A 26,904-nucleotide genomic window follows, 5' to 3' on the forward strand; every position below is an offset into this window, starting at 1 on the left:
TCTCCCCCCGCACGCTCAGTACACATCGCGCTGTGCTTAGTACTGGGTACTGGCCTTAAGGAGTAAGGGGTCTATTTACTGAGCATTGGATAGAGATAAGGTGGATGGAGATAAAGTACCAGCCAACTGTCATTTTTCAAACACAGCCTGTGACATGGCAGTTAGGAGTTGATTGGCTGGGACTTATCTCTGTCCACTTTATCTCCATCCAAGGCTTAGTAAAAAGACCCCTAAATCTTCTTTTTTTTTGTAAACCCCTGCACATTGCTGGCAAACTGAAACACCAAACCACCGAACAAACTATTTGACGGTTTTGATGGTGTTTAAACCACAGTCGACGTACATCTGTTTTACAGAGATTTATGTGCTTCTTCATGGGGTTTTGACATAAACTACCATACAGTAAATCCACCATAAAACCACTGCAAAACTGCAATAAAACCAGCTCAATACCCCCATAAAACTGGCACACCTAGACTATCTGGCCAATCAAAAGCCAAAGAATAACAATACACCTGCATTATAATGAGGGCAATCATTATGTATTGAATAAGGAGGCAGATACTGCAACACAGATAATTCTCTTATGAGGGAAACAATATTTTTATTAATATATTAGGGGGAAACTGTTGTCTAATTGCATTAAGATAACAATATTATTTATTACTTTTATCAACAGGAAATATAATTTTTTTATTAATGTTTAGAAAAAATGTATCATGCAGGAAGTATTTTTTTTATTTTATGGCTACCTAAATGGTGCCCAAATCATCTAATAATGTCTGCTGAGACATTGATTTACTGTAAAAGTAAGAAAAGTTAATTTCTTTAAGATGTAGGCATAGTTAGTTAATGAATGCTAATTGACAAAATATGTAATATTGATGTTAGTTTGATACCATATTCAAGATGCCTATATAGATGAATTATATTGTTGAATAAGGAATTTTAATACTATGCTAAAAGGGTTATTCCATGTCAATTCACCCAGGCATAACACCCACAGACTCAGATTTTCATGATACTTTGCACACTTGATACCACCAGATAGCTACTAACCTATGCCAAATGTTTCTTATCTAGGCCTCACAGTTTTTGAGATATATGGTGTCAAAGTTTAAAAAAATTGCTGGGAAATGCTACTCCTGTTGTACCGTTTTTCTGGAAAGAAAATCATGTCTCAGTGCCTAGTCCACGTACTACTTAGAAATTTTTACCTTTTGTCAATCAAAATATGGAGATTCCAGAGAAATCAATCTTGCCTGACTCTGAGAGTTCATTATACATTCCTTTACTTCATACTTAATAATTTTTTGGTGCAAAAAAAATGGTATCAATTAGCATTATCAACATAAGGCAGATAACTTATCATGTCCCTTTTTTGTTTAAATTGAATCTTAAAGTATACTTTAAAAGGCTATGAAAGAAAAATGTTTTTTTTTACTACAGTACCTGTATATAAAAGTATAATTATAATTCTCTCTTTAAAAATGAAAATTACAATTAGGTATTATTTTGTCCACCAGGGAAGTATCTTCATTTGTATAGTTCTATGTATATTTGCAAATTTCTAATTACACATAGGGGGTATTCAATTAACTATGATAACCTGTTTTTTTCACGAAAAACTGTGATTTTACTGCAAGTCATGAAAGCCCCCTATTCAATTATCCACAATAATTTATCATCGATAATTTAACAGTGAATTTCACTTCACCTACTCTGAGCAGGTTCAAAGTTGGGGATAATCTCTATTTTAAGGTAAAAAATGTCAGGATTTGGTTCACAACCCCTGGGACCCAACCACACACCACCACCACCACCACCACCACCACCACCACCACCACTACTACTTATTAGGTGCTTTGAAGTTTTTAATTATTTTTAACTGCCCAATAATGACATGTCATTTTTGAGGTGAAAAAATGCAAAGTGACGGAATTTGGAGTTCAAGGTATGGGATATGTATATTGGGGTGCTTTATGAATCAAATGTTTTTAGGTTTGCAGGTGGGACTAATCGGTCTTTTTACACTTTTTTTTAAGTCTCCTAAATTGACCCAAATATATACTTATACCCATTTTTATGCACCCCTAATTTAATGAGATCGCTTATTTAGCTGAAACAAAAAAAATTGCATATAGCTGCCATTTGACTCAATTTATGTACTCCAAATCTATTTAATATAACCTCTAATACACTTCTATGTTATGCTATGTTACAGTAGTTTGGCATTTTTTGGGGTGCAGGCTGATTTCCCCATATTGCACACAGGAACATAACAGATGTCTTCTTTCTTCTGTAGAGGCCAGCGAAATGAACGAGCAGGGCCATAGGGGCACATGTACATAACTTCAACTTCAAATTCCTCCACATATTTTGAAAGTACCAACCCAAAAAAATGATGACTATTGTAGACACATGCTATGTATGAATTTGTACTATGTGATATAATGACTAGTGCCAAATTGTTCTTAGCTGAAAAATGTAAAATGCAACTGAAGTTTTTATCTGACTTAAGTCGCATTGTTCCTATGAAAACTTCAAATATAGAGGTGAAGTGATGACATCCTCTTGTACTGTTTTTTTGCCAGGGAAAATTGGTCTTGCAGCTGTTTGCATGTTTCTGAAAGTGTTTCTTTTTATATTAGTTTGAACTTTATATTTGCACCTCTTGACTTGCAGAAATGTAAGACTTTTTCAGCTGAGTCGATCAGATCACATGTTATTCTCTGTAGACTCTTTCTGGCAATCAAATGCTTATTTGTTCCACCACTGCCATCTCAAGGAGATTTGCCATGGCTGGTTGCAAAAAATGCTCATGATGCCTTCAAAGTGAAGTCTCGATCACGGCAGCACAAGTTCAGAAAGTTTTTGCAATTCTTATTCTTCCCAGCACACCTATCATTGAAGTAACACACGTTTTTGACAACAAGAATGTTTTCCTTGATGTACTGAATAATTTCTGTGTTTAGTTCACGAATGCTACATCATGCTCCAAATCATCAGACAAGAAACTTGCGATGAACAGGTCATCAGATTGGGTAACATGAGCATAGATTACCATTGTTAGTCCAATGATACTCCTGAACTTCTTTCTGAATCACGTAAGAACAGTTTATGTTGATATGCATACTCTCATTTTCGCACCTATTCAATAAAAAAATCATGAAAACAGGATTTGCGTGAAAATTCTTGCCGTGAAAAGTGTAGGTGAAAATGGGGAAATCAGGCTGTACTCCAAAAAATTTCAAACTAACTTAGGAAAACAGTATAGAAGTATATTAGAGGTCATATTAAATAAATTTGGGGAACCTAAATTCAGTTAAATGGCTGTTATATGCAATTTTTTAATGGAAAAAAAATGATAAAAGCTATTTTTTATCAGCAAAATAAATGCTTTCATTATATTCAGGGGACATAAAAATCGGTACAAGTATATACTTGGGCCATTTTAGGGGACTTAAAAAAAAGTGGAAAAAGACTAACCTCTCCCACTAGCAAACCTAACATTATTTGTCCCACTCATAAAGCACCCTAATTTACAGTACCTGTCCCATACGTTGAACCCCAAAATTCCACCACTTTTTTCACTCCAAAAATGACAAGTCATTATTGGAGAGTTAGAAACAATTAAAAACTTCAATGTGCTTACTTAGAAATTAGGGGGGGGGGGGGGGGGGGCGCATGGTTTCTGAACCAAATCCCAACATTGTTACTTTAAAATTTTGATTTTCCCCAAATTTGCACCTGCTCAGAGTAGGTGAAATAAAATTCACTGTAATATTATCGGCAATAATTTATTGCAGATAATTAAATAGGGGTATTTCAAGATTTGCAGTAAAATTGCAGTTTTTCACTCAAAAAGTGAGTTCTCATACTCCCCTATGTATAATCAGAAATGTGCACATAAACATAGAAATATACAAAGTAAAATACTCCCCTGGTGAGCAAAATTATGCCTAATGTTAATTTTCATTTTTAAAGAGAGAATTAAAATAAAACATTAAAATACTCATACAGGCAATCAAAATTCCATTATTTATCTTTCATAGCCATTTAAAGTGTATTTTAAGATACAATTCAGACAAAAATAGACATGATAGCTCATCTGCCTTAGGTTGATAATGGTAATTGAAACCAATTTTTTTTATTTGCACCAATAAGATTATTAAGTATGAAGTATAGGAATGTTTAATGACTCTCAGAGTCAGGCAAGATTGATAAAACATTTTTTTCTGGAATCTCCATATTTTTATTTGCAAAGGGTCAAAATGTCAAAGTGATATATGGATTAGGCACTGAGATGTGCATTTTTTTTCCAGATACTGTACACCTCACAAAAAACAGAGCATCAGAATCGGCATTTCCCAAAATTTTTTTTAAAATTTTACATGGGTTAGTATCTATGTGGTAGTATCAACTGTACAAAGTATCATGGAAATCTAAGTCAGTGGGTGTCATGCCTGGGTAAACTGACATGGAATGACCCAAAAGTGACTTATATGTTTACATGTTTTTCAGATATTGATTTATGTAATGTAATTTATGTAATGCCATTATCTGAATCCCTTCCTGGTAATCTACAATAACAAATTCCTCAAAATTCTAGGTTATTTAGTAAATTTAGTTCGTGAAGAGTTGCTGCAGCTGCTGCCATTTTTTTTTTTTTGCCAAGGTACCTCTGTGCTGCATCTACCTCACACCATATACACCCTCAACACAATGGGGAACAACACTGAGCATCATTATATACTGATGCAATTAATACAAGTACTAACATTTAATAATAACAAAAACAACTCATATAATAATAATACTCTCCAGCTGGCCACAACTGTTATTGTAGCATATGTATTTTTACTAATACAGCTCCAACTCATTGTTATATTACTGTTCCTTTTATTATATTACCTAGGAAAAATTCTGCACATTTATGGGATGGATAACACACATACAGAAAATGCTTAATGCTACTATACTGTATGTAACTGAAGAAAATGAATGTATAAGAAGCACTGATATACTATGGTAATAGCAATTTGTTTTCAGTGGATTCTAAATAATGAAAGTGAGAAACCTGTATTGCACACAGTTGAATTTATGATCCACAGAAGATCCTGGCACTTCATAGTAATGATTCTAAATTAATCTGAGCAATGGTTCAATAGTATGAATGTGGAAGTATGCATGGATTGCAATAAGGCTTGTGCTTCTCTATGCACTTATCAATATAATAAGCCAGAAAGTATGTGCGTGTTTGTGTGTGTGTCTCTTTGTCCTTTATGCACAGCCAGAGTTTTTGTAACTTTTGTAACTAGCTCCACCAAATTTGGCAATGTGGTGTAGTTTGACCAGGATTAAGGTTACAGTATGTTTAGCTTGAACTTTGTCATGGGCATGGAAGTCTACATGGTGGCCACCAACTAGGCCATGGAGTCTCTGAATTGAGATGTTTAAGCAATCTTGCTCAGGATGTCTCCCAGTGCTGAAAACTGCACTGATCTGAAGGCACAGGCTGATATGTACCAGTGAAAGGCAGGCAGAGCTCCAATAGTAAATCAGTGAGTCATAGAAACATAGAAACATAGAATTTGATGGCAGATAAGAACCACTTGGCCCATCTAGTCTGCCCCTTTTTTTTATCCTTTAGGTAATCTCAACCCTTTTTGAACCTTAATTCTTTGTAAGGATATTCATATGCCTATCACAAGCATGTTTAAATTGCTCTACAGTCTTAGCCTCTACCACCTCTAATGGGAGACTATTCCACTTATCCACTACCCTTTCTGTGAAGTAATTTTTCCTTAAATTTCCCCTGAACCTGAGTCGGAGGATCAAAGGTCACACTGCAGCTTCTCTGATAGTTACTAGCCACGGTCTTCATTGTTGATCTGCAGAGATTTCTGTTCTGCAGTGATTTCTGAAACTGCAGTGATTTTGGAAGCTATACTGATTTCTGGAGCTAATTCAGGTTGGATCGCAGAACACGATCCACGTGCAAAAATTACCAAAAAATATGTGGGCGCATACACAGAGCCCATCTTGCACATGCGCCCGCATTTTCAGCACAGGGGGGCGGCAATGCTCCATTTCCTGGAGATGGAGCGTTGCGGGGCATGGAGACACAAACGTGGGTGTGATCACTGCGGGACGTCACACGCAGCTGCTGTGATCAGAAAGATGACAGCAGTCCTCCTGCGGGCACAGGCAGGAGGCAACCTTAATTTCTGCTATCAAGCAGAAATTGCAATGCGATCACAATTTCTGCTTGATAAGGGGGGGGGGGGGGCGGCAGTCCTCAGCTGCTTGAAGTAAAACAGTGGTAAGATGTGAAGAGACTTCAGATGAAGTACAAGCACACTTGGTAGCTCAACAAGAGAGTCAAGCAGCCACTCGAGAATGAGAATCCCTTAATGCAAGGCTAGCTCGTTATTCTGCTGATGCTGCTAGACATGCAGCATCCAGGGCCATGGAGTCCCATCTGCAAGACAAAAACTTCAGTTAGCCGATGCTGCTAGACATACAGCCTCAAGGGACATGGAGTTGGCAGCTGCAAGACAAACATGTCAGACAGGCTGCACAAACTGCTACATGAGGGCCCTGGAGTCCCCAGCTGCAAGACAAACCTGCCAGTCAGGCAATACTGTACAAATTGCAGCCTCATGGAGTCTCCAGCAGCAGCACACATTTGACAATCTGCTAATGCTGCAATAATGCAGTTCTCAGATTAAAATCATGGCAAGACTTTAAATATGCTGTTTTACTATGATGCAAATATCCAGTAGGAGATGCACAGTAAGGTAAATATTGGGCACATGCCCAGCTAATGCAAGAACTGTATGGGACAGAGAAGCTGTTATGTGTTGCTGTGGGGGCAAGGTGAAACTCCCATCATTGGGATCTATTCAATGACTTTCGGATCTATTTAATGACTGAGAGGATCCGTCAGTTCAGTATTCAATTAGAGGGCAATTTCCGACAGGTTTTGCCCATTTTTGACAAGGCTGACCCGACTTTTTTTGAAGTCGAATCAGCATTGTCGAAAACGGGCCAGAATCCTATTGGAATTGCCCGCTAATTCGACAAAACACGTGGAACCGCGGCTAATCCGCCAATCCACGTGTTTTTCGATAAGTGCCAGTTTTTTCTGACTGTCGGAAAAACGGCACTGTCATTGAATAGATCGAATGCAAATTCAACCTATTTCTTTCGAAAAGTGCAGTTTTTTCCGACTGTCAGAAAAACCGGCACCAATTAAATAGACCCGTTGGACTTACTGAGCCACTTAAGTCTCTGGTTGCTGGAACACACAATACATCAAAAGAGTTTTGCTCAGACATTCAAAAATATAAATCTGCTCTCCAACTGATATCCATTCTTCAAAGCGGGAAATGCTGGTATCCCATCTAGCTTTAAATAATATTTTGAATATTCGAGGATGAATAATAATGTAGTTAGGAACTCTAGACAATTGGTATAAACAGGTCTTAATGCACAAATGAGAAGTAATAATGGCAAAGGATTAGATCAAGTCATTGGTATGGAAATACAGGTTGAGTATCCCATATCCAAATATCCGAAATACGGAATATTCCGAAATACGGACTTTTTTGAGCGAAAGTGAGATAGTGAAACTTTTGTTTTCTGATGGCTCAATGTACACAAACTTGTTTAATACACACAGTTATTAAAAATATTGTATTAAATGACCTTCAGACTGTGTATATAAGGTGTATATGAAACATAAATGAATTGTGTGAATGTAGACACACTTTGTTTAATGCACAAAGTTTTAAAAAATATTGGCTAAAATTACCTTCAGGCTGTGTGTATAAGGTGCATATAAAACATAAATGCATTCTGTGCTTAGATTTAGGTCCCATTGCCACGATATCTCATTATGGTATGCAATTATTCCAAAATACGGAAAAATCCGATATCCAAAATACCTCTGCTTAGCTGTGTACTCACAGTATGTTACGCCGCATCCCCACACAGTGAGCAGCTGGAAAGTATAACCATGTTTACTTGTCACCAGTCAGGTGGTTGAAATCTCCCCCTTTACACAGAGCCGCTATTCCCGGAGTCACCATGCAGGGTCTGTGTAGGGGCACACCTCTGTGACTAGCGGACAGATAAAGTGATGTCTCCAAGCAAATTGTCATCCACTGCGGGCACCAAGGTATAGATCCACAATTGTGAAAGAACAAACTAGGAGTCTCTAAATGGTTTCACTCCATCTTGTAGGAGCTTTTCTCTGAAAATAGAGCGAAACCGGTTAGAGACACCTTGGGCCAGCAATATCAGGACTTTGAAAGAGGGTGTGCACTAACAAAGAATGCGCAATTAAAACAAACTGAGCAGCCTTGTTACTGCACCGGGAGGGACAAACACATAAATCCCTGAGTATTTAAAAAATGCAGAAATATGCAGCATACATTGGCGCTCAGGCCGTAAGATGTATCCCTTACACAGGTTGGAGGGATATACTGAATACAACCAAGGTTGGTTAGAATGAAGTGCATTTATTTAAACGAAAAACATACTGACATGCATGTATGATGTATTATTAAAAAGACAGATATAAAGACATAAAAACATATATTCGGTATGGACTGGGAGGCAGTAGCTGGGTTAAAGTGCTTGTGCAGTAAATAAGTGAGCAAATCTCTCACCATCTGATGGTCCTGCGGTGGGCTAGCTTGTAAGAAAGCAATGCTGGTCCGGCGCTGATGTAGCCCGGCACCACCGCATAGAGCATATATCAGCTTGAGAATCCCTTTAATGGTGTCACCGCTCCTTAGTCCAGTCCTCTATCCAGATACAACGCGTTTCGGTCAGTTGCTTTTGACCTTTTTCAAGTTTTGGATTGAGGATGTGTGTCTGGGTAGCTCTTATATACCCCCACAGGAGATCTCCATTCTTAACACCTGTGTTCACATAGCACGCCGCGTCTCGCCAGCTCGTCCCGCCGGAAGTGACGCGCTCTGCGTTCCACCGCCGGCCGGAAGTGTCTCTGTATGCATTCCAGTGCTTTACCGGAAGTACTGTCCCGGCCGCCGCGGTCACAACTATATTACAACTCTTTGGTGATCCTTCCCTCCGACCATATGTTGTCCATAGGGTATATAGTGTGATGTCACATATAAAGGGCCAAAAGGTTGAATTGGATTCAGACTTTTCTTCATAGAGGATTATTGGGTCCTCATCGGCCATCTTTGTTACTGGAAATGATCCCTTTTTCCATATTATTGGTTTCACGGAGATTTAATATAAAAATTAAGAATACCATCGTGTTCTTCAGACAAGCACCGCATCTGTGGAAACCCTGGTTACACATTCTAGCCAAAGATTTTTCTGGTAGGCTACTCTTAACCAGTCGATCCTTCAAGGATTGGGCTTTTTTGTAAATGAACGTGGGCTTATCGGGAATAATTTTTCCAATGACAGGATCATCCTGCAGAATTCTCCAATTTTGTTTGAAGATGCATTCTATTTTCTTGTGATATGCACCATATTTGGTGACAAAGGCCCATTCATATGGATTTTTACTTGTTTCAAGGGGTGCCTTCTCTTTTAAAAGTTCTTTTCTATCTGTGCATCTAACCTGTTTTTCTGCTTTATCCAAAATGGATTCTGGATATCCCTTTTCACGGAAACGATCTCCCATCTCTTTCATTTGTACGTCAAGAATCTTTGGATCTGTACAATTTCTCTTGAGTCGTTTATACTGGCCTATGGGGATATTGTCCAGCCATTTGTGATGATGTTTGCTGTCTATATTGATATAGGCATTAGAGTCCGTGGGTTTACGATGAGTTTTTGTACAGATGCAATCTCTCTCAATATAGATCTTTAAATCTAAAAAGACGAGCTCCTTTTTGCTTTGAGAAAAAGTTAAATGGATGTTAAAATCATTTTGATTAAGAGACTCTAAAAATGGGGGTAAACTTTCGTTAGTGCCTCTCCAGATAAAAAGGATATAGTCAATGAATCTCCACCATGACACCAGGTTCGCCCCAGGTGCTCTGAGGGGGTCCACAGTCAACGTCTCCCAGTATGCCATGTACAGGTTGGCATAACTGGGAGCGAACCTGGTGCCCATGGCGGTGCCCCTAACTTGGAGATAATACGTTCCATTGAAATAAAAATAATTGTTGGTCAGAATAAAATCAATGGATTCAATAATGAATGACCTTACTTCTTCCTTATAGTCACTCTTTTGCAGGAAGTACTCAATGGCCTTTTTCCCTTCATTCCAATTGATAATGGTATATAAAGTGCTGACGTCGGCACTTACCATAGTACACTCCTCATTCCTTGGAAGTTGCAACCTGTACATGGCATACTGGGAGACGTTGACTGTGGACCCCCTCAGAGCACCTGGGGCGAACCTGGTGTCATGGTGGAGATTCATTGACGATATCCTTTATCTGGAGAGGCACTAACGAAAGTTTACCCCCATTTTTAGAGTCTCTTAATCAAAATGATTTTAACATCCATTTAACTTTTTCTCAAAGCAAAAAGGAGCTCGTCTTTTTAGATTTAAAGATCTATATTGAGAGAGATTGCATCTGTACAAAAACTCATCGTAAACCCACGGACTCTAATGCCTATATCAATATAGACAGCGAACATCATCACAAATGGCTGGACAATATCCCCATAGGCCAGTATAAAACGACTCAAGAGAAATTGTACAGATCCAAAGATTCTTGACGTACAAATGAAAGAGATGGGAGATCGTTTCTGTGAAAAGGGATACCCAGAATCCATTTTGGATAAAGCAGAAAAACAGGTTAGATGCACAGATAGAAAAGAACTTTTAAAAGAGAAGGCACCCCTTGAAACAAGTAAAAATCCATATGAATGGGCCTTTGTCACCAAATATGGTGCATATCACAAGAAAATAGAATGCATCTTCAAACAAAATTGGAGAATTCTGCAGGATGATCCTGTCATTGGAAAAATTATTCCCGATAAGCCCACGTTCATTTACAAAAAAGCCCAATCCTTGAAGGATCGACTGGTTAAGAGTAGCCTACCAGAAAAATCTTTGGCTAGAATGTGTAACCAGGGTTTCCACAGATGCGGTGCTTGTCTGATGTGTCGGACAACCACCAAAAAGGATATACCACGAAAAATCACCGAATTTATTGTCAATGGAAATAAATATAAGATCAAAGATTTCATCACCTGCCACTCAAGAAACATTATTTATCTTCTTGAGTGTAAATGTGGGCTGATATATGTTGGAAAGACATCCAGGCCCTTAAAAACCAGAATGGCGGAACATGTGTATAACATCCGCAAGGGCCTGGATAGTCATCCCTTTCAGAGCATTTCTCTAAAATACATAATAAGTGTGAGGGACATATAATCAGATATTTAGGCATCCAACAAGTCAGGTCCAATTGGAAAAATAGAGATCTTGGAAAAAGTCTAGCTCAAAACGAGATGCGCTGGATTTTTTACTTAAATTCTTTAAAACCCAATGGTCACAATGTTGATTTTGAATTAAAGTGGTTTTAGATTGATTCCTTGTCTTTTAATATATTGTTTTAATAATAATACATGTGATTTTAACCCCTTTTTCTCTTTCTCTTTTCATTTTCACTCACATGTGGAGATATATCTGTTGCAAAAATTCCATCGGAATAATACAAAAGAGGAGTGCCCCCACTCGGGTAATAGGGAAGGACTAGTGGGAACATAAAGTACCACAAAGTTTGGTCAGAGTGGGTTTTCTCCATAAAATGTTCATGAAGAACACGATAGTATTCTTAATTTTTATATTAAATCTCTGTGAAACCAATAATATGGAAAAAGGGATCCTTTCCAGTAACAAAGATGGCCGACGAGGACCCGATAATCCTCTATGAAGAAAAGTCTGAATCCAATTCAACCTTTTGGCCCTTTATATGTGACATCACACTATATACCCTATGGACAACATATGGTCGGAGGGAAGGATCACCAAAGAGTTGTAATATAGTTGTGACCGCGGCGGCTGGGACAGTACTTCCGGTAAAGCACTGGAACGCATACAGAGACACTTCCGGCCGGCGGTGGAACGCAGAGCGCGTCACTTCCGGCGGGACGAGCCGGCGAGACGCAGCGTGCTATGTGAACACAGGTGTTAAGAATTGAGATCTCCTGTGGGGGTATAAAAGAGCTACCCAGACACACATCCTCAATCCAAAACTTGAAAAAGGTCAAAAGCAACTGACCGAAACGCGTTGTATCTGGATAGAGGACTGGACTAAGGAGCGGTGACACCATTAAAGGGATTCTCAAGCTGATATATGCTCTATGCGGTGGTGCCGGGCTACATCAGCGCTGGACCAGCATTGCTTTCTTACAAGCTAGCCCACCGCAGGGCCATCAGATGGTGAGAGATTTGCTCACTTATTTACTGCACAAGCACTTTAACCCAGCCACTGCCTCCCAGTCCATACCGAATATATGTTTTTATGTCTTTATATCTGTCTTTTTAATAATACATCATACATGCATGTCAGTATGTTTTTCGTTTAAATAAATGCACTTCATTCTAACCAACCTTGGTTGTATTCAGTATATCCCTCCAACCTGTGTAAGGGATACATCTTACGGCCTGAGCGCCAATGTATGCTGCATATTTCTGCATTTTTTAAATAACAGGACTTTGGAAATTGGCTCCTTTAAAAATGAACTTGTTGTTTAAAGCTCTATTTGGATACAATATCGTTTACACCCTAAAGAAAAACTGCTGTGGTTTCATACTAATAGCCAGTAAAGGGGACCAATTAAAAGACCCCAGGAGTATAGACATAAGAAAATAAGATTTAACTCACCGGTAAATCTATTTCTCGTAGTCCGTAGTGGTTGCTGGGAACTCCGAAAGGACCATGGGGAATAGCGGCTCCGCAGGAGACTGGGCACAAGTAAAGAAAGCTTTTAGGTCACCTGGTGTGCACTGGCTCCTCCCACTATGACCCTCCTCCAAGCCTCAGTTAGGACACTGTGCCCGGACGAGCTGACATAATAAGGAAGGATTTTGAATCCCGGGTAAGACTCCTACCAGCCACACCAATCACACCGTATAACTCGTGATACTATACCCAGTTTAACAGTATGAAAACAACTGAGCCTCTCAACAGATGGCTCAACAATAACCCTTTAGTTAACAATAACTATGTACAAGTATTGCAGACAATCCGCACTTGGGATGGGCGCCCAGCATCCACTACGGACTACGAGAAATAGATTTACCGGTGAGTAAAATCTTATTTTCTCTGACGTCCTAGTGGATGCTGGGAACTCCGAAAGGACCATGGGGATTATACCAAAGCTCCCAAACGGGCGGGAGAGTGCGGATGACTCTGCAGCACTGAATGAGAGAACTCAAGGTCCTCCTCAGCCAGGGTATCAAATTTGTAGAATTTTGCAAACGTGTTTGCCCCTGACCAAGTAGCAGCTCGGCAAAGTTGTAAAGCCGAGACCCCTCGGGCAGCTGCCCAAGATGAGCCCACCTTCCTTGTGGAATGGGCTTTTACTGATTTAGGATGCGGCAGTCCAACCGCAGAATGCGCCAGTTGAATTGTGCTACAGATCCAGCGAGCAATAGTCTGCTTAGAAGCAGGAGCACCCAGTTTGTTGGGTGCATACAGGATAAATAGCGAGTCAGTTTTCCTGACTCTAGCCGTCGTGGAAACATAAATTTTCAAGGCCCTGACTACGTCCAGTAACTTGGAATCCTCCAAGTCCCTAGTAGCCGCAGGCACCACAATAGGTTGGTTCAAGTGAAAAGCTGATACCACCTTAGGGAGAAACTGAGGACGAGTCCTCAATTCCGCCCTATCCATATGGAAAATCAGATAAGAGCTTTTACATGACAAAGCTGCCAATTCTGACACACGCCTGGCTGAAGCCAAGGCCAATAACATGACCACTTTCCACGTGAGATATTTTAGATCCACGGTTTTAAGTGGCTCAAACCAATGTGATTTTAAGAAACTCAACACCACGTTGAGATCCCAAGGTGCCACTGGAGGCACAAACGGGGGCTGAATATGCAGCACTCCTTTCACAAACGTCTGAACTTCAGGTAGTGAAGCTAGTTCTTTCTGGAAGAAAATCGACAGAGCCGAGATCTGTACCTTAATGGAGCCTAATTTCAGGCCCATAGTCACTCCTGCTTGGAGGAAATGCAGAAATCGACCTAGTTGAAATTCCTCTGTTGGGGCCTTTTTGGCCTCACACCAAGCAACATATTTCCGCCATATGCGGTGATTATGCTTTGCAGTTACATCTTTCCTGGCTTTAATCAGCGTAGGAATGACTTCCTCCGGAATGCCCTTTTCCTTCAGGATCCGGCGTTCAACCGCCATGCCGTCAAACGCAGCCGCGGTAAGTCTTGGAACAGACAGGGCCCCTGCTGCAGCAGGTCCTGTCTGAGCGGCAGAGGCCATGGGTCCTCTGAGATCATCTCTTGAAGTTCCGGGTACCACGCTCGTCTTGGTTAATCCGGAACCACGAGTATTGTTCTTACTCCTCGTTTTCTTATTATTCTCAGTACCCTTGGTATGAGAGGCAGAGGAGGGAACACATAAACTGACTGGTACACCCACGGTGTCACTAGAGCGTCCACAGCTATCGCCTGAGGGTCCCTTGACCTGGCGCAATATCTCTCTAGTTTTTTGTTTAGGCGGGACGCCATCATGTCCACCTGTGGCCGTTCCCATCGATTTACAATCAGCGTGAAGACTTCTGGATTAAGTCCCCACTCTCCCGGGTGGAGGTCGTGCCTGCTGAGAAAGTCTGCTTCCCAGTTGTCCACTCCCGGAATGAACACTGCTGACAGTGTTAGTACGTGATTTTCCGCCCATCGGAGAATCCTTGTGGCTTCTGCCATTGCCATCCTGCTTCTTGTGCCGCCCTGTCGATTTACATGGGCGACTGCCGTGATGTTGTCTGACTGGATCAGTACCGGCTGGTGTAGAAGCAGGGATTTTGCCAGACTTAGGGCATTGTAAATGGCCCTTAGTTCCAGAATATTTATGTGTAGGGAAGTCTCCTGACTCGACCATAGTCCTTGGAAGTTTCTTCCCTGTGTGACTGCCCCCCAGCCTCGAAGGCTGGCATCCGTGGTCACCAGGACCCAGTCCTGTATGCCGAATCTGCGGCCCTCTAGAAGATGAGCACTCTGCAGCCACCACAGCAGAGACACCCTGGTTCTTGGAGACAGGCTTATTAGGCGATGCATCTGAAGATGCGATCCGGACCATTGGTCCAACAGGTCCCACTGAAAGATTCTGGCATGGAACCTGCCGAAAGGAATTGCTTCGTAAGAATCCACCATCTTTCCCAGGACCCGCGTGCAGTGATGCACCGATACCTGTTTTGGTTTCAGGAGGTCTCTGACTAGAGATGACAGCTCCTTGGCTTTCTCCTCCGGGAGAAACACTTTTTTCTGGACTGTATCCAGAATCATACCCAGGAACAGTAGACGTGTCGTCGGAACCAGCTGTGATTTTGGAATATTCAGAATCCAACCGTGCTGGTGTAGCACCTCCTGAGATAGTGCTACTCCCACCAATAACTGCTCCTTGGACCTCGCCTTTATTAGGAGATCGTCCAAGTACGGGATAATTAAAACTCCCTTTCTTCGAAGGAGTATCATCATTTCCGCCATTACCTTGGTAAACACCCTCGGTGCCGTGGAGAGTCCAAACGGCAGCGTCTGGAATTGGTAATGGCAATCCTGTACAACAAATCTGAGGTACTCCTGGTGAGGATAGTAAATGGGGACATGCAGGTAAGCATCCTTGATGTCCAGGGATACCATGTAATCCCCCTCGTCCAGGCTTGCAATAACCGCCCTGAGCGATTCCATCTTGAACTTGAATTTTTTTATGTATGTGTTCAAGGATTTCAAATTTAAAATGGGTCTCACCGAACCGTCCGGTTTCGGTACCACAAACAGTGTGGAATAGTAACCCCGTCCTTGTTGAAGTAGGGGCACCTTGATTATCACCTGCTGGGAATACAGCTTGTGAATTGCCGCTAGCACAGCCTCCCTGTCTGAAGGAGTAATCGGCAAGGCAGATTTTAGGAACCGGTGGGGTGGAGACGCCTCGAATTCCAGTTTGTACCCTTGAGATACTATTTGCAGGATCCAGGGATCCACCTGTGAGCGAGCCCACTGATTGCTGAAATTTTTGAGGCGGCCCCCCACCGTACCTGGCTCCGCCTGTGGAGCCCCACCGTCATGCGGCGGACTTGGAAGAAGCGGGGGAGGACTTTTGCTCCTGGGAACCTGCTGTTTGTTGCAGCCTTTTTCCCCTACCTCTGCCTCTGGACAGAAAGGACCCGCCTTTTCCACGCCTGTTTTTCTGAGTCCGAAAGGACTGTACCTGATAAAACGGCGCCTTTTTAGGCTGTGAGGGAACATGGGGTAAAAATGCTGACTTCCCAGCAGTTGCTGTGGAAACTAGGTCCGAGAGACCATCCCCAAATAACTCCTCACCCTTATAAGGCAAAACTTCCATGTGCCTTTTTGAATCTGCATCCCCTGTCCACTGGCGAGTCCATAAGCCTCTCCTAGCAGAAATGGACAATGCACTTATTTTAGATGCCAGCCGGCAGATCTCCATCTGTGCATCTCTCATGTATAAGACTGAGTCTTTTATATGCTCTATGGTTAGCAGAATAGTGTCCCTGTCTAGGGTGTCAATATTTTCTGACAGGGAATCTGACCACGCAGCGGCAGCACTGCACATCCATGCTGACGCAATAGCTGGTCTAAGTATAATGCCTGAGTGTGTATATACAGACTTCAGGATCACCTCCTGCTTTCTATCAGCAGGTTCCTTGAGGGCGGCCGTATCCGGAGACGGTAGTGCCACCTTTTTAGACAAACGTGTGAGCGCTTTATCCACCCTAGGGGGTGTCTCCCAACGTGACCTAACCTCTGGCGGGAAAGGGAACGCCATTAGTAACTTCTTAGAGATTACCAATCTTTTATCAGGGAAAGCCCACGCTTCTTCACACACTTCATTTAATTCTTCTGATGGGGGAAAAACTACGGGTAGTTTTTTCTCCCCAAACATAATACCCTTTTTAGTGGTACCTGGGTTTATATCAGAAATTTGTAACACCTCTTTCATTGCTTCAATCATGCAACGAATGGCCTTAGTGGACATTAGACTAGACTCATCGTCGTCGACACTGGTGTCAGTATGCGTGTCGACATCCGCGTCTGCCATCTGAGGTAGCGGGCGTTTTAGAGCCCCCGATGGCCTTTGAGACGCCTGGACAGGCACGAGCTGAGAAGCCGGCTGTCCCGCATTTGGCATGTCGTCAAATTTTTTGTGTAAGGAGTCGACACGTGCACGCAATTCCTTCCATAAGTCCATCCACTCAGGTGTCTGCCCCGCAGGGGGTGACATCCCTTCTATAGGCATCTGCTCCGCCTCCACATCATTATCCTCATCAAACATGTCGACACAGCCGTACCGACACACCGCACACACACAGGGAATGCTCTAACAGAGGACAGGACCCACAAAAGCCCTTTGGGGAGACAGAGTGAGAGTATGCCAGCACACCCCAGAGCGCTATATAATGCAGGGACTAACTGAATTATGTCCCCTATAGCTGCTGTTATATATTGCGCCTAAATTTAGTGCCCCCCCTCTCTTTTTTACCCTTTTCTGTAGTGTAGACTGCAGGGGAGAGCCAGGGAGCTTCCTTCCAGCGGAGCTGTGAGGGAGAAATGGCGCCAGTGTGCTGAAGGAGATAGCTCCGCCCCTTTTTTGCGGACTATTCTCCCGCTTTTTTAAGGATTCTGGCAGGGGTAATTATCACATATATAGCCTCTGGGGCTATATATTGTGGTATTTTTGCCAGCCAAGGTGTTTTTATTGCTGCTCAGGGCGCCCCCCCCTAGCGCCCTGCACCCTCAGTGACCGGAGTGTGAAGTGTGTATGAGGAGCAATGGCGCACAGCTGCAGTGCTGTGCGCTACCTTGGTGAAGACTGATGTCTTCTGCCGCCGATTTTTCGGACCTCTTCTTGCTTCTGGCTCTGTAAGGGGGACGGCGGCGCGGCTCCGGGACCGAACACCAAGGCCAGTTCCATGCGGTCGATCCCTCTGGAGCTAATGGTGTCCAGTAGCCTAAGAAGCCCAAGCTAGCTGCAAGCAGGTAGGTTCGCTTCTTCTCCCCTTAGTCCCTCGCTGCAGTGAGCCTGTTGCCAGCAGGTCTCACTGTAAAATAAAAAACCTAATTATATACTTTCTTTTTAGAAGCTCAGGAGAGCCCCTAGTGTGCATCCAACCTCGGCCGGGCACAAAATCTAACTGAGGCTTGGAGGAGGGTCATAGTGGGAGGAGCCAGTGCACACCAGGTGACCTAAAAGCTTTCTTTAGTTGTGCCCAGTCTCCTGCGGAGCCGCTATTCCCCATGGTCCTTTCGGAGTTCCCAGCATCCACTAGGACGTCAGAGAAACATTATGTTTTCCTTTTCTTTTTGTCTTAGCGTTTTTTTAATGCCATTTTATTGTGATCATTTATAGGAATACACACTGATATAATAGCAACCGGTTGCAATCTTTTTACTGTTACATTGTGCAATAAATAATTTTGTGTATATATATATATATATATATATATATGTATTCTAGCATGGGCGTAGCCAGAACTTTTGGGCCCTATAGCAACATTTTGAAGGGGCCCCCGGTCCCAGTGCTTCTAGAGAGACACTTCTCTGCAGCAGTTGTTAATTTTATGTCCTATAACAGTGCCCTAGTTAATTTTCAGAACCATAGTAGAGCCTTATTTAATGTTATGCCCCATAGCAGTGCCCTAGTTTCTTTTATAAATCGTAGTAGTGATTAAGTTCACCCTACAGTATGTCACATTTCAGAGCTGCTAGTACACATTATGCCGCACAGTACTCCCAATACACATTATTATATATAGTGCTCCCTGTACATACTGTGCCTCATTACAGAGCCCCGGTTCATATTATATAACATTAAAATGCCCTGCAGTTCATATTGTTCATATGGTTTATACCACACTACAATGAGCAGGTCCAGGGTCAGACCTAGATATATTGCAGGCCCCAAAGAAAAAGTTTGAAAGGACCCCTACGTACCACCCAATGGCGAAATATGTATACAACACATGTAACTTTGACAGGTAAGGTGTGCCTCTCTCAGCTCTGGGCCCCATAGCAGCTGCACTGCCTGCACCTATGGTAGCTATGCCCTTGTATTGTAGGGTATTTGAGTGTTTAATTCATATGCCAGACCTCTTTAATAATTAGCACAAAAATTACTATATATTTATTGTTGTACTGTGTTGTTCTTTTTGGATACAGATTTGTGTGTAGTCACAAACACATAATAGTTTCTGCAGCTGTAAGACATAGAAAAAACTCTTAGTGATATATAGCATATTTTTACTATGGTTTAGCATCAGCGACTGATTTGAGTTTGTTTCACCACCAGTACCTATGAAACATAGAAACAAAAGTATGCTACTGAGAAGTCAAGGGTGGACTTGGCCTGGGGTTAATGCAGATATGATCTCATATTACTGTACTTGCTTTGACTGGTGGAATTTATGTAGGCTGAATGGCCTGCATGTGTATAGGCCAAGGAGCATTTGCTGCACCTGCATAAGCAGCCACCAGCAGAAGCATTTTTTTATATTTAAAAATCTACTTATTACTAGAGATGAGCGGGTTCGGTTCCTCGGAATCCGAACCCGCCCGAACTTCAGCTTTTTTTACACGGATCCGAGCGACTCGGATCTTCCCGCCTTGCTCGGTTAACCCGAGCGCGCCCGAACGTCATCATGACGCTGTCGGATTCTCGCGAGGCTCGGATTCTATCGCGAGACTCGGATTCTATATAAGGAGCCGCGCGTCGCCGCCATTTTCACACGTGCATTGAGATTGATAGGGAGAGGATGTGGCTGGCGTCCTCTCCATTTAGATTAGAAGAGAGAGAGTGAGATTGAGACAGAGACACTTGATTTACTGGAGCTTAGGAGTACTAGAGAGTGCAGAGTTTACTAGTGACTGACCACTGACCAGTGACCACCAGTGCAGTTTTATTTAATATAATCCGTTCTCTGCCTGAAAAAAACGATACACAGTGACTCAGTCACATACCATATCTGTGCTCAGCCCAGTGTGCTGCATCATCTATGTATAATATCTGACTGTGCTCACACAGCTTAATTGTGGGGGAGACTGGGGAGCAGTTATAGGTTATAGCAGGAGCCAGGAGTACATACATATTATTAAAATTAAACAGTGCACACTTTTGCTGCAGGCAGGAGTGCCACTGCCAGTGTGACTGACCAGTGACCTGACCACACTGACCACCAGTATAGTATACTATATTGTGATTGCCTGAAAAAGTTAAACACTCGTCGTGTGACTTGTGTGGTGTTTTTTTTTTTATTCTATAAAAAACTCATTCTGCTGACAGACAGTGTCCAGCAGGTCCGTCATTATATAATATATACCTGTCCGGCTGCAGTAGTGATATATATATATATTTTTTATATCATTATTTATCATCCAGTCGCAGCAGACACAGTACGGTAGTTCACGGCTGTAGCTACCTCTGTGTCGGCACTCGGCAGTCCATCCATAATTGTATACCACCTACCCGTGGTTTTTTTTTTCTTTCTTCTTTATACATACTACATCTCATTATCATCCAGTCTATATTAGCAGCAGACACAGTACAGTACGGTAGTCCACGGCTGTAGCTACCTCTGTGTCGGCACTCGGCAGTCCATCCATAATTGTATACCACCTACCCGTGGTTTTTTTTTCTTTCTTCTTTATACATACTACATCTCATTATCATCCAGTCTATATTAGCAGCAGACACAGTACAGTACGGTAGTCCACGGCTGTAGCTACCTCTGTGTCGGCACTCGGCAGTCCGTCCATAATTCTATACCACCTACCCGTGGTTTTTTTTTCTTTCTTCTTTATACATACATACTACATCTCATTATCAACCAGTCTATATTAGCAGCAGACACAGTACAGTATGGTAGTCCACGGCTGTAGCTACCTCTGTGTCGGCACTCGGCAGTCCATCCATAATTGTATACCACCTACCCGTGGTTTTTTTTTCTTTCTTCTTTATACATACTACATCTCATTATCATCCAGTCTATATTAGCAGCAGACACAGTACAGTACGGTAGTCCACGGCTGTAGCTACCTCTGTGTCGGCACTCGGCAGTCCATCCATAATTGTATACCACCTACCCGTGGTTTTTTTTTCTTTCTTCTTTATACATACTTACTACATCTCATTATCATCCAGTCTATATTAGCAGCAGACACAGTACAGTACGGTAGTCCACGGCTGTAGCTACCTCTGTGTCGGCACTCGGCAGTCCGTCCATAATTGTATACCACCTACCCGTGGTTTTTTTTTCTTTCTTCTTTATACATACTACATCTCATTATCATCCAGTCTATATTAGCAGCAGACACAGTACAGTACGGTAGTCCACGGCTGTAGCTACCTCTGTGTCGGCACTCGGCAGTCCATCCATAATTGTATACCACCTACCCGTGGTTTTTTTTTCTTTCTTCTTTATACATACATACTACATCTCATTATCATCCAGTCTATATTAGCAGCACACACAGTACAGTACAATAGTCCACGGCTGTAGCTACCTCTGTGTCGGCACTCGGCAGTCCATTCATAATTGTATACTAGTATCCATCCATCTCCATTGTTTACCTGAGGTGCCTTTTAGTTGTGCCTATTAAAATATGGAGAACAAAAATGTTGAGGTTCCAAAATTAGGGAAAGATCAAGATCCACTTCCACCTCGTGCTGAAGCTGCTGCCACTAGTCATGGCCGAGACGATGAAATGCCAGCAACGTCGTCTGCCAAGGCCGATGCCCAATGTCATAGTACAGAGCATGTCAAATCCAAAACACCAAATATCAGTAAAAAAAGGACTCCAAAACCTAAAATAAAATTGTCGGAGGAGAAGCGTAAACTTGCCAATATGCCATTTACCACACGGAGTGGCAAGGAACGGCTGAGGCCCTGGCCTATGTTCATGGCTAGTGGTTCAGCTTCACATGAGGATGGAGGCACTCAGCCTCTCGCTAGAAAAATGAAAAGACTCAAGCTGGCAAAAGCAGTAGCACCGCAAAGAACTGTGCGTTCTTCGAAATCCCAAATCCACAAGGAGAGTCCAATTGTGTCGGTTGCGATGCCTGACCTTCCCAACACTGGACGTGAAGAGCATGCGCCTTCCACCATTTGCACGCCCCCTGCAAGTGCTGGAAGGAGCACCCGCAGTCCAGTTCCTGATAGTCAGATTGAAGATGTCAGTGTTGAAGTACACCAGGATGAGGAGGATATGGGTGTTGCTGGCGCTGGGGAGGAAATTGACCAGGAGGATTCTGATGGTGAGGTGGTTTGTTTAAGTCAGGCACCCGGGGAGACACCTGTTGTCCGTGGGAGGAATATGGCCGTTGACATGCCTGGTGAAAATACCAAAAAAATCAGCTCTTCGGTGTGGAACTATTTCAACAGAAATGCGGACAACAGGTGTCAAGCCGTGTGTTCCCTTTGTCAAGCTGTAATAAGTAGGGGTAAGGACGTTAACCACCTCGGAACATCCTCCCTTATACGTCACCTGCAGCGCATTCATAATAAGTCAGTGACAAGTTCAAAAACTTTGGGTGACAGCGGAAGCAGTCCACTGACCAGTAAATCCCTTCCTCTTGTAACCAAGCTCACGCAAACCACCCCACCAACTCCCTCAGTGTCAATTTCCTCCTTCCCCAGGAATGCCAATAGTCCTGCAGGCCATGTCACTGGCAATTCTGACGAGTCCTCTCCTGCCTGGGATTCCTCCGATGCATCCTTGCGTGTAACGCCTACTGCTGCTGGCGCTGCTGTTGTTGCTGCTGGGAGTCGATGGTCATCCCAGAGGGGAAGTCGTAAGACCACTTTTACTACTTCCACCAAGCAATTGACTGTCCAACAGTCCTTTGCGAGGAAGATGAAATATCACAGCAGTCATCCTACAGCAAAGCGGATAACTGAGGCCTTGGCATCCTGGGTGGTGAGAAACGTGGTTCCGGTATCCATCATTACTGCAGAGCCAACTAGAGACTTGTTGGAGGTACTGTGTCCCCGGTACCAAATACCATCTAGGTTCCATTTCTCTAGGCAGGCGATACCGAAAATGTACACAGACCTCAGAAAAAGAGTCACCAGTGTCCTAAAAAATGCAGCTGTACCCAATGTCCACTTAACCACGGACATGTGGACAAGTGGAGCAGGGCAGGGTCAGGACTATATGACTGTGACAGCCCACTGGGTAGATGTATGGACTCCCGCCGCAAGAACAGCAGCGGCGGCACCAGTAACAGCATCTCGCAAACGCCAACTCTTTCCTAGGCAGGCTACGCTTTGTATCACCGGTTTCCAGAATACGCACACAGCTGAAAACCTCTTACGGCAACTGAGGAAGATCATCGCGGAATGGCTTACCCCAATTGGACTCTCCTGTGGATTTGTGGCATCGGACAACGCCAGCAATATTGTGTGTGCATTAAATATGGGCAAATTCCAGCACGTCCCATGTTTTGCACATACCTTGAATTTGGTGGTGCAGAATTTTAAAAAAAACGACAGGGGCGTGCAAGAGATGCTGTCGGTGGCCAGAAGAATTGCGGGACACTTTCGGCGTACAGGCACCACGTACAGAAGACTGGAGCACCACCAAAAACTACTGAACCTGCCCTGCCATCATCTGAAGCAAGAAGTGGTAACGAGGTGGAATTCAACCCTCTATATGCTTCAGAGGTTGGAGGAGCAGCAAAAGGCCATTCAAGCCTATACAATTGAGCACGATATAGGAGGTGGAATGCACCTGTCTCAAGCGCAGTGGAGAATGATTTCAACGTTGTGCAAGGTTCTGATGCCCTTTGAACTTGCCACACGTGAAGTCAGTTCAGACACTGCCAGCCTGAGTCAGGTCATTCCCCTCATCAGGCTTTTGCAGAAGAAGCTGGAGACATTGAAGGAGGAGCTAACACGGAGCGATTCCGCTAGGCATGTGGGACTTGTGGATGGAGCCCTTAATTCGCTTAACAAGGATTCACGGGTGGTCAATCTGTTGAAATCAGAGCACTACATTTTGGCCACCATGCTCGATCCTAGATTTAAAGCCTACCTTGGATCTCTCTTTCCAGCAGACACAAGTCTGCTGGGGTTGAAAGACCTGCTGGTGAGAAAATTGTCAAGTCAAGCGGAACGCGACCTGTCAACATCTCCTCCTTCACATTCTCCCGCAACTGGGGGTGCAAGGAAAAGGCTCAGAATTCCGAGCCCACCCGCTGGCGGTGATGCAGGGCAGTCTGGAGCGACTGCTGATGCTGACATCTGGTCCGGACTGAAGGACCTGACAACGATTACGGACATGTCGTCTACTGTCACTGCATATGATTCTCTCAACATTGAAAGAATGGTGGAGGATTATATGAGTGACCGCATCCAAGTAGGCACGTCACACAGTCCGTACTTATACTGGCAGGAAAAAGAGGCAATTTGGAGGCCCTTGCACAAACTGGCTTTATTCTACCTAAGTTGCCCTCCCACAAGTGTGTACTCCGAAAGAGTGTTTAGTGCCGCCGCTCACCTTGTCAGCAATCGGCGTACGAGGTTACATCCAGAAAATGTGGAGAAGATGATGTTCATTAAAATGAATTATAATCAATTCCTCCGCGGAGACATTGACCAGCAGCAATTGCCTCCACAAAGTACACAGGGAGCTGAGATGGTGGATTCCAGTGGGGACGAATTGATAATCTGTGAGGAGGGGGATGTACACGGTGATATATCGGAGGATGATGATGAGGTGGACATCTTGCCTCTGTAGAGCCAGTTTGTGCAAGGAGAGATTAATTGCTTCTTTTTTGGGGGGGGTCCAAACCAACCCGTCATATCAGTCACAGTCGTGTGGCAGACCCTGTCACTGAAATGATGGGTTGGTTAAAGTGTGCATGTCCTGTTTTGTTTATACAACATAAGGGTGGGTGGGAGGGCCCAAGGACAATTCCATCTTGCACCTCTTTTTTCTTTTATTTTTCTTTGCGTCATGTGCTGTTTGGGGAGGGTTTTTTGGAAGGGACATCCTGCGTGACACTGCAGTGCCACTCCTAGATGGGCCCGGTGTTTGTGTCGGCCACTAGGGTCGCTTATCTTACTCACACAGTCAGCTACCTCATTGCGCCTCTTTTTTTCTTTGCGTCATGTGCTGTTTGGGGAGGGTTTTTTGGAAGGGCCATCCTGCGTGACACTGCAGTGCCACTCCTAGATGGGCCCGGTGTTTGTGTCGGCCACTAGGGTCGCTTATCTTACTCACACAGTCAGCTACCTCATTGCGCCTCTTTTTTTCTTTGCGTCATGTGCTGTTTGGGGAGGGTTTTTTGGAAGGGCCATCCTGCGTGACACTGCAGTGCCACTCCTAGATGGGCCCGATGTTTGTGTCGGCCACTAGGGTCGCTTATTTTACTCACACAGTCAGCTACCTCATTGCGCCTCTTTTTTTCTTTGCGTCATGTGCTGTTTGGGGAGGGTTTTTTGGAAGGGACATCCTGCGTGACACTGCAGTGCCACTCCTAGATGGGCCCGGTGTTTGTGTCGGCCACTAGGGTCGCTTATCTTACTCACACAGTCAGCTACCTCATTGCGCCTCTTTTTTTCATTGCGTCATGTGCTGTTTGGGGAGGGTTTTTTGGAAGGGACATCCTGCGTGACACTGCAGTGCCACTCCTAGATGGGCCCGGTGTTTGTGTCGGCCACTAGGGTCGCTTATCTTACTCACACAGTCAGCTACCTCATTGCGCCTCTTTTTTTCTTTGCGTCATGTGCTGTTTGGGGAGGGTTTTTTGGAAGGGACATCCTGCGTGACACTGCAGTGCCACTCCTAGATGGGCCCGGTGTTTGTGTCGGCCACTAGGGTCGCTTATCTTACTCACACAGTCAGCTACCTCATTGCGCCTCTTTTTTTCTTTGCGTCATGTGCTGTTTGGGGAGGGTTTTTTGGAAGGGACATCCTGCGTGACACTGCAGTGCCACTCCTAGATGGGCCCGGTGTTTGTGTCGGCCACTAGGGTCGCTTATCTTACTCACACAGTCAGCTACCTCATTGCGCCTCTTTTTTTCTTTGCGTCATGTGCTGTTTGGGGAGGGTTTTTTGGAAGGGCCATCCTGCGTGACACTGCAGTGCCACTCCTAGATGGGCCCGGTGTTTGTGTCGGCCACTAGGGTCGCTTATCTTACTCACACAGTCAGCTACCTCATTGCGCCTCTTTTTTTCTTTGCGTCATGTGCTGTTTGGGGAGGGTTTTTTGGAAGGGACATCCTGCGTGACACTGCAGTGCCACTCCTAGATGGGCCCGGTGTTTGTGTCGGCCACTAGGGTCGCTTATCTTACTCACACAGTCAGCTACCTCATTGCGCCTCTTTTTTTCTTTGCGTCATGTGCTGTTTGGGGAGGGTTTTTTGGAAGGGACATCCTGCGTGACACTGCAGTGCCACTCCTAGATGGGCCCGGTGTTTGTGTCGGCCACTAGGGTCGCTTATCTTACTCACACAGTCAGCTACCTCATTGCGCCTCTTTTTTTCTTTGCGTCATGTGCTGTTTGGGGAGGGTTTTTTGGAAGGGACATCCTGCGTGACACTGCAGTGCCACTCCTAGATGGGCCCGGTGTTTGTGTCGGCCACTAGGGTCGCTTATCTTACTCACACAGTCAGCTACCTCATTGCGCCTCTTTTTTTCTTTGCGTCATGTGCTGTTTGGGGAGGGTTTTTTGGAAGGGACATCCTGCGTGACAC

The 26,904-nt window shown here is 43.7% G+C and overlaps 1 protein-coding gene across 3 annotated transcripts in view; it reads right to left on the minus strand.

The window, feature by feature from the left end:
* TPO (thyroid peroxidase) overlaps positions 1-26,904 on the minus strand; it is a 255,440-nt gene that overhangs the window by 187,429 nt on the left and 41,107 nt on the right. The gene's annotated exons all lie outside the window — the stretch shown is intronic.

This window comes from Pseudophryne corroboree, chromosome 4, assembly GCF_028390025.1.
Source record: "Pseudophryne corroboree isolate aPseCor3 chromosome 4, aPseCor3.hap2, whole genome shotgun sequence".
Classification (NCBI taxonomy): domain Eukaryota; kingdom Metazoa; phylum Chordata; class Amphibia; order Anura; family Myobatrachidae; genus Pseudophryne; species Pseudophryne corroboree.